Source organism: Dermacentor variabilis, chromosome 2, assembly GCF_050947875.1.
Source record: "Dermacentor variabilis isolate Ectoservices chromosome 2, ASM5094787v1, whole genome shotgun sequence".
NCBI classification, from domain to species: Eukaryota; Metazoa; Arthropoda; class Arachnida; order Ixodida; family Ixodidae; genus Dermacentor; species Dermacentor variabilis.
In genome coordinates this window covers 271,943,501-271,951,260 of record NC_134569.1, presented here as the reverse complement: position 1 = coordinate 271,951,260, position 7,760 = coordinate 271,943,501, and the positions used below count along the sequence as shown (strand labels likewise).

General features: G+C 59.8%; 1 long non-coding RNA gene across 1 annotated transcript; it reads left to right on the top strand.

The window, feature by feature from the left end:
* Positions 1–4,323: 4,323 nt before the first annotated feature.
* On the top strand, positions 4,324–5,294 carry LOC142571270 (uncharacterized). The gene is made up of 3 exons (XR_012825830.1): positions 4,324–4,396; positions 4,887–4,995; positions 5,207–5,294. It is a non-coding gene; the product is annotated as an uncharacterized LOC142571270 (long non-coding RNA).
* The last annotated feature ends 2,466 nt before the right edge of the window (positions 5,295–7,760 follow it).

Here is a 7,760-nt window from a genome sequence, read left to right as displayed (position 1 = left end):
CGAAGCGTATACCTCCCGACGGAGGCAAGCAGGCGCGAATGGTCGAGGGCTACTTGTAGATGTATCGCAACAAATGTCTCCTGCTCCGGGCAAAGGAAACCACTGTAGGACGAGTGACGTCGATGTTTCCTGCAAATGGCGCAGTTCGTCATCGTCGCGTTGAGCTGCCGCCACTTTTGCGAGGTCTATTCCCGTGTGAGTGATGGCATTTACTGGGCTGCGCGACAGAGCATCGGCGACAGCGTTATCTACTCCTTTCATGTGGCGGATGTCCGTGGTGAATTCCGATATGTAGGACATCTGCCGCAGCTCGCGGGCTGTGTGCGTGCCGCCATCAGATTTGAGAGAGCGTAAGGCGTAGGTGAGAGGCTTGTGATCAGTCATTACAAAGAATTCCGTTCCTTCTAAGTAATGGCGAAAGTGCCGGATTGCTGCGTAGACGGCCAACAGCTCGCGTCCGAAAGTGCTGTAACGCTGCTCGATGGCTGTCAATTTCCGAGAAAAGAAAGCGATCGGTTGCCATACTCCTTTGTTGAGTTGTTGAAGGACAGCACCCACAGCTGCGTCCGAGGCGTCGACCATGACGCACTGTGCATGGGACTCCCGGTTGCGGGTAGGCGAGAAGTGTGGCGTCGGCGAGGTGTCTCTTGATCTCTTGAAAAGCCGCTTCGGCGTCGTCCGTCCAGAGCAGCTCCCTAGCAGCACCTTCGTGTGTCGACAGCAGTAGGTGGAGAGGGTGTAGAACGGCCGCGCACCGAGGTACGAAACGTCGGTAGTAATTTACAAGGCCAAGGAACTCGCGGAGCTGGCGCTTAATGGTGGGTCATGTAAACTTCTCGACAGCTTTAACCTTGTCCGGATGAGGTTGAATGCCAGAGCTTGAAACAACATGGCCAAGAAAAGTCAGCTTCTCGGCACCCAACTCGCACTTGTCCGTGTTCACCAGGATGCCATGCTCCGCCAGGCGCTGAAACACGGATCGCAGATGCGCCTCATGCTCGTCCGGTGAAGTGCTTGCGATGAATAGGTCGTCGAGGCATGCATGGAAGAAGTCGAGGCCATGCAAAACGCCGTTGATAAAACGCTGGAATGTCTGTCCGGAGTTTCGCAGGCCGAACGGCATGCGTAGGAACTCGAACAGGCCGAAGGGCGTGGTTATCGCCGTCTTCGGTACATCCTCTGGAGCCACGGGGATCTGATAGTACGCCCGCACGAGGTCGACCTTGGAGAAAATCGCCCCACCGTGTAGGCTGGACGTGACATCATGAATGTGAGGTACCGGATAGCGGTCGGGCACGGTTGCTCGATTGAGGGCTCGATAGTCGCCGCAGGGTCGCCAGTCTCCTGGTGTAGACTTCGGTACCATGTGCAGTGGAGACGCCCACGGACTAGCGGACGGGCGGATTATGCCGAGCTCGAGCATGTGGTCGAATTCCTGTCGAGCTGCTTGCAGCTTTTGCGGGGACAGGCGACGTGGGCGTGCGTAAACTGGTGGGCCTGTGGTGACAATGTGGTGGCATACATTGTGTTTGACGGCCGCGCTAGCCTGTGGTGGCCGCGTCAGTTCGGGGAAATCGCCGAGGATGCCAGTGAATCGTGTAGCGCCCGGCGGTGCTACGAGCATGGGGCTGAGGGGTGGATGCCTGGATGGCTTCCCGCGCACTTCTGCTTGTGACAGGGGGTCCTGTAAACGCCGGTTGCGGACATCGACAAGAAGTCCGAAGTTGCGCAAATAGTCCGCTCCCAGGATGGCAAATTTTACGTCAGCCACGACGAAAATCGACCGAAGCGTCCTCTTGAGGCTCAGGTCCAGCGAGAGGGAGCGTTGCCCGTACGTCGGTATCGTCGTATTGTTGACAGCTTGCAACGGTGCTGCGCGCGGTCGTTTGCGGTCGGCTGGCGACGCCGGCACGACACTACCGCCCCTGTGCCGACTAGGAAACGAGCACCTCTTTCGCGATCGGTCAGGAAGAAAACCGATGGGTGACTGTCCGACGGGGTGGGGGCACTGGTCACCCTCAGTGCTGGCCCGGGGCGTTTCCTGAATTTTCACGGGGCGACACACAGTTCCGTGCAGCGTTGCCGAATTCGCGGTGGTACCAGCACACCCTACGTTGTTGTGGTTGTGATGCGGTACACTGTCGTGGTCGCTGGTTTCCGCTCGAGTGCAGCGCTGCGACGGTGTCTGCGAGGCGAGAAATTTTCTCTCGCATCTCTTGCAAGGAATTGGCGGACGGTGCGTATGCGTGCACCGACGCGACTGTGGGTACGGCGACAGCCATGAGTTTGTCGGCGAGCTCGGCCATCTTGGCAAGGTCTGTCTCGCCCGACGCCGTGAGGCCTATCCGTACACTTGTGGGAAGCCTTTGCAGGAACAGTTCCCGCACTAAACGACCGTCGCTTGCTGTCGCGTCGCCGGCCAGTTGTTGCATGTGGCGTAGCAACTGGCTAGGTAGGCGGTCGCCAAGTTCGGCCTCCCGCAGTAGCTGTTGGAGACGCTCCGGCTCTGTAGGTGGGACACGGCGAATCAGTGTCTCTTTTAGCGTCTGGTAGGCGTTCTCTGCGAGTGGTGTTAGCAGTAGGTCCCGCACCTCCCTGGCCGTCGCAGGCGGGAGGCTGCCCACCACGTGGTGGTATTTGGTGCTGTCAGCAGTGATGCGGCGTGCAGCGAACTGTGACTCAACTTGCACGAACCAAAGTTGCGGGTTGCCAGTCCAAAACGGAGGTAGCTTGACATCAAGCACGGCTACCGTGGGGCTGTCGGCGTCGCTTGGCTGGTTCATGGCGTTCACGTCCGGGTCACCAATTATTCGCACGCGCGAGGAAAGCAGAGACGAGGCGTGGGGCTTGGAGTCTCGGTGCCAACTAATCTTTATTCTTTGTGCGCCGGCCGTCTCTCGGCGGCCGGCTGGCTACGGTCGAGTGCGGTCGGCTCTGTTCCGCGCTGGCAGCACCGCGGCTTATCCGCGGCATATTTGTGTTCACCACAAGCTTAAGTAGAACATTCGCACCACAATTTAAGTGAAGCGTTACGTATTAATGGAGCTACAAACGATTACAAGTCACCCTCCTCCCTAGCCATGCTTTTCCTCCTCAACTCGTTCGCCGAGCGAGCGGGGCTAAGCTCCGCCTTCACTGGTACTGCGTCACGATGCGACGTCACATCGTCCACTTCCGGTTGTTTTGGAGCCCGCCCCCGCACGCGCGAGACCTATCCGCAAGCCGCTTGGCCGTCGACCGAGAGCTATCAAAGCAGCGTGCGTTGCGAGCATTCTGTCGTAGCACCGAACGTGTCTGGTATTCCGGTAACCACAGGCAAGCTGGTCATTTCGGCAAATGACTGGAGGCATAAACTGAAGCTGATGAAGGAACATTAGCGTAGACGTACGTGAGCGGCCAGATCGGTCTGCACGGTCCAGACACTTGTTGGCGCAGCACTTAACCAGCCAAACAAAGCGCTAATTTGCTCTAACCAAGTGTAAAACATTTTAAACATTTATAAAAACAACGCGTTGATGTTTACACTTCTGCGAAAAATACACGCCAGCAGCAAAGAAGAATACACTTCGTTGCTGCTACTGGGTATGGTTGAGCTCTGTGCCACCAGGTGGCTGCACCGTGCAGACCATTCACATTTGCCCTTCTGGGGTGCGATATTGTAGGAATGCTTTTTTTCATGCCAATGACTTTTCGCGTGACGTCATCAATTTTGGAAATTGTGTATACGTAGGCACGACGTTTCTTGGATCGTCCAATCAGAAGCTCCCTTCATTGGCCGGATGTTTCTTTCGTATTCTCTTCTCTTTTTCCGGGACTGTATAGCAAATTTGTTTTGTAAAATGGCACTTAATAAAAGCGGACTTCCATGCTGCGTAAAGCAAATTCATTTTGTTACATTACAACTCAAAAGCTGCCGCAGTCCAAAGAAATGCAAACGCAAGTGCTCTATTTTTGAAGCCGTAGCCACATAGTAGTCGGATGTGCATCCAATCCATACCGTTGAGCGCACGCAAAATGGCAGCCTTTGTTTACCTGTGAACAGCTGACAGCCCCTAGCGTGTCTGTCTGAACAGCTGACAGCCCCTTGCGTGCCCGTAATTGCGGCCCCGCCCCCGTCAGATACTGATTAAGGTGAGTAACTATTGCTCGGGTAGTGCTTGCATTGTCGTGTGGTTTTCGCTGCATGTCTGACGTGTGATAATTTCTTCTTTAGGAAGGGCCAAGAAGAATTATCCGTAGCACCCGAGGTCAAACATTGCAACATAGTGGATCGAGAACTGTCAAGGCATTTTCCATAGGGTACCGCCATGACATAACGATAGTAAAAGCTATCGCTGCATCGGTAATACTTCCTGCACTGATACGCTCCGAGAAAGAAGCTGCTACAACATTAAATGTGAGTGGTGACTTCACCTTTTTTTACATTAGTGGTATAAAAAGGCAGAAATGAGTCGTAGTGAGCACTTTATGCAGGCGCTTAGCTTAGACAGAATGTTTGCCTCTAAATTTCTTACTGTGCTGCGGGCCGGCTGAAATTCCCAAGTTGACAAAGAGAATATGGCAGCAAAAGGGCCGCGGGTGTCGAAAGAGCAGGCGGCTATTCTCGTGCAGTTCATCGAGCAGCACCCATACCTGGCGAGAGCTTCTACAGAGTTCTCGCCACGTATGACTGCTGCTCGAAAAAACGAACTGTGGGAGGAGGTGGCGGCGGTGCTTAACGCACAGGGGCCAGCCGTAAAGACCACCAGCCGTTGGCGCAACCATTGGGCCAAGATGGCCCATAAAGCGAAAAAAGAAGCGGCCAGGGCCGCGAGCGAGAAGAGGTGAGCTTCTAATGATGCTGACAGTAACGTCGTTTGACGTTGTCGTTGTTGCCGTGTTTGCAGGGCTACTGGAGGTGGCAAAGTGGGTGGCGTCGACGGCCGCGTCCTCGACGTCCTTATGAGGACAGGAGGGGTCCTTGTTTCCCCCCCTGAGTACTTCGCCGATAGCGAGGTGCGTACATTGGATTTAAAAAAGTGTTGTTTGTGTGACCTGCTGTGACCTCACAAATTTTCAGCATTACATTGTAACACAATATTGCAAAATTTTTAAGCCCTTTTTTGTGTAAGTGACAATATAGGTTATGTACTCTGAGCAGCAACTTGTGTACATGATGCGCATTGCACACACTGCTCGCAATGTCTGAACACTACTCTGATTGCAGGACGACATAAGTTCAGAGGAAGCTGCAGGGCCCAGCGGTTCCCGCAGACATCCACCAGCGACAACTGCCTTCTTGGTGTCGGGCCCTGCAGCTGTTGCTGGGCCAAGTGGCCTTGCACGTAAGGCAGTGACCTAGCTTTTGTAGTAGCATTGTTGTTTGCAGTTGCATGATCTTGCTATGAAGTAAAGTACGTCACTGTGCTGTTATTACCTCTGTGTCCAGCATCCAGCTCTTATTCATGGAGGAGAAATGCAAGACTACAAATGACATGATGTTGTAATAGAGATTCCTTGTGCATGTTATTGGTTACTGCTACCAGCAACTTTCTGTGGCATCTTTTGCTCTAACTACCTGTTTTGTGTATCATTATTGTAGCTATGCAGCTATAATGAAATTTCAAAGTGACTGGTTAGGGCAATCAATCTGTGTAGGTCGGATAACAGTGAATGAGCAGTCTTTGCTTTTGCCTTGCATGAAGAGCCACCGGCTACCCCCCAGGTGCCTCGGCCAACCCCGCAGGTGCCGCAGCCAACCCCGCAGGTGCCTCGGCCAACCCCGCAGGTGCCGCAGCCAACCCCGCAGGTGCCTCGGCCAACCCCGCAGGTGCCGCAGCCAACCCCGCAGGTGCCTCGGCCAACCCCGCAGGTGCCGCAGCCAACCCCGCAGGTGCCTCGGCCAACCCCGCAGGTGCCGCAGCCAACCCCCCAGGTGCCTCGGCCAACCCCGCAGGTGCCGCAGCCAACCCCGCAGGTGCCTCGGCCAAACCCGCAGGTGCCGCAGCCAACCCCGCAGGTGCCTCGGCCAACCCCGCAGGTGCCGCAGCCAACCCCGCAGGTGCCTCGGCCAACCCCGCAGGTGCCGCAGCCAACCCCGCAGGTGCCGCAGCCAACCCCGCAGGTGCCGCAGCCAACCCCGCAGGTGCCGCAGCCAACCCCGCAGGTGCCGCAGCCAACCCCGCAGGTGCCTCGGCCAACCCCGCAGGTGCCGCAGCCAACCCCGCAGGTGCCTCGGCCAACCCCGCAGGTGCCGCAGCCAACCCCGCAGGTGCCTCGGCCAACCCCGCAGGTGCCGCAGCCAACCCCCCAGGTGCCTCGGCCAACCCCGCAGGTGCCGCAGCCAACCCCGCAGGTGCCTCGGCCAACCCCGCAGGTGCCGCAGCCAACCCCGCAGGTGCCTCGGCCAACCCCGCAGGTGCCGCAGCCAACCCCGCAGGTGCCTCGGCCAACCCCGCAGGTGCCGCAGCCAACCCCGCAGGTGCCGCAGCCAACCCCGCAGGTGCCTCGGCCAACCCCGCAGGTGCCGCAGCCAACCCCGCAGGTGCCTCGGCCAACCCCGCAGGTGCCGCAGCCAACCCCCCAGGTGCCTCGGCCAACCCCGCAGGTGCCGCAGCCAACCCCGCAGGTGCCTCGGCCAACCCCGCAGGTGCCGCAGCCAACCCCGCAGGTGCCTCGGCCAACCCCGCAGGTGCCGCAGCCAACCCCGCAGGTGCCTCGGCCAACCCCGCAGGTGCCGCAGCCAACCCCGCAGGTGCCGCAGCCAATTCCCGCAGGTGCCTCGGCCAACCCCGCAGGTGCCGCAGCCAACCCCGCAGGTGCCTCGGCCAACCCCGCAGGTGCCGCAGCCAACCCCGCAGGTGCCTCGGCCAACCCCGCAGGTGCCGCAGCCAACCCCGCAGGTGCCTCGGCCAACCCCGCAGGTGCCGCAGCCAACCCCCCAGGTGCCTCGGCCAACCCCGCAGGTGCCGCAGCCAACCCCCCAGGTGCCTCGGCCAACCCCGCAGGTGCCGCAGCCAACCCCGCAGGTGCCTCGGCCAACCCCGCAGGTGCCGCAGCCAACCCCGCAGGTGCCTCGGCCAACCCCGCAGGTGCCGCAGCCAACCCCGCAGGTGCCTCGGCCAACCCCGCAGGTGCCGCAGCCAACCCCGCAGGTGCCGCAGCCAACCCCGCAGGTGCCTCGGCCAACCCCGCAGGTGCCGCAGCCAACCCCGCAGGTGCCTCGGCCAACCCCGCAGGTGCCGCAGCCAACCCCCCAGGTGCCTCGGCCAACCCCGCAGGTGCCGCAGCCAACCCCGCAGGTGCCTCGGCCAACCCCGCAGGTGCCGCAGCCAACCCCGCAGGTGCCTCGGCCAACCCCGCAGGTGCCGCAGCCAACCCCGCAGGTGCCTCGGCCAACCCCGCAGGTGCCGCAGCCAACCCCGCAGGTGCCGCAGCCAACCCCGCAGGTGCCTCGGCCAACCCCGCAGGTGCCGCAGCCAACCCCGCAGGTGCCTCGGCCAACCCCGCAGGTGCCGCAGCCAACCCCGCAGGTGCCTCGGCCAACCCCGCAGGTGCCGCAGCCAACCCCGCAGGTGCCTCGGCCAACCCCGCAGGTGCCGCAGCCAACCCCCCAGGTGCCTCGGCCAACCCCGCAGGTGCCGCAGCCAACCCCCCAGGTGCCTCGGCCAACCCCGCAGGTGCCGCAGCCAACCCCCCAGGTGCCTCGGCCAACCCCGCAGGTGCCGCAGCCAACCCCCCAGGTGCCTCGGCCAACCCCGCAGGTGCCGCAGCCAACCCCC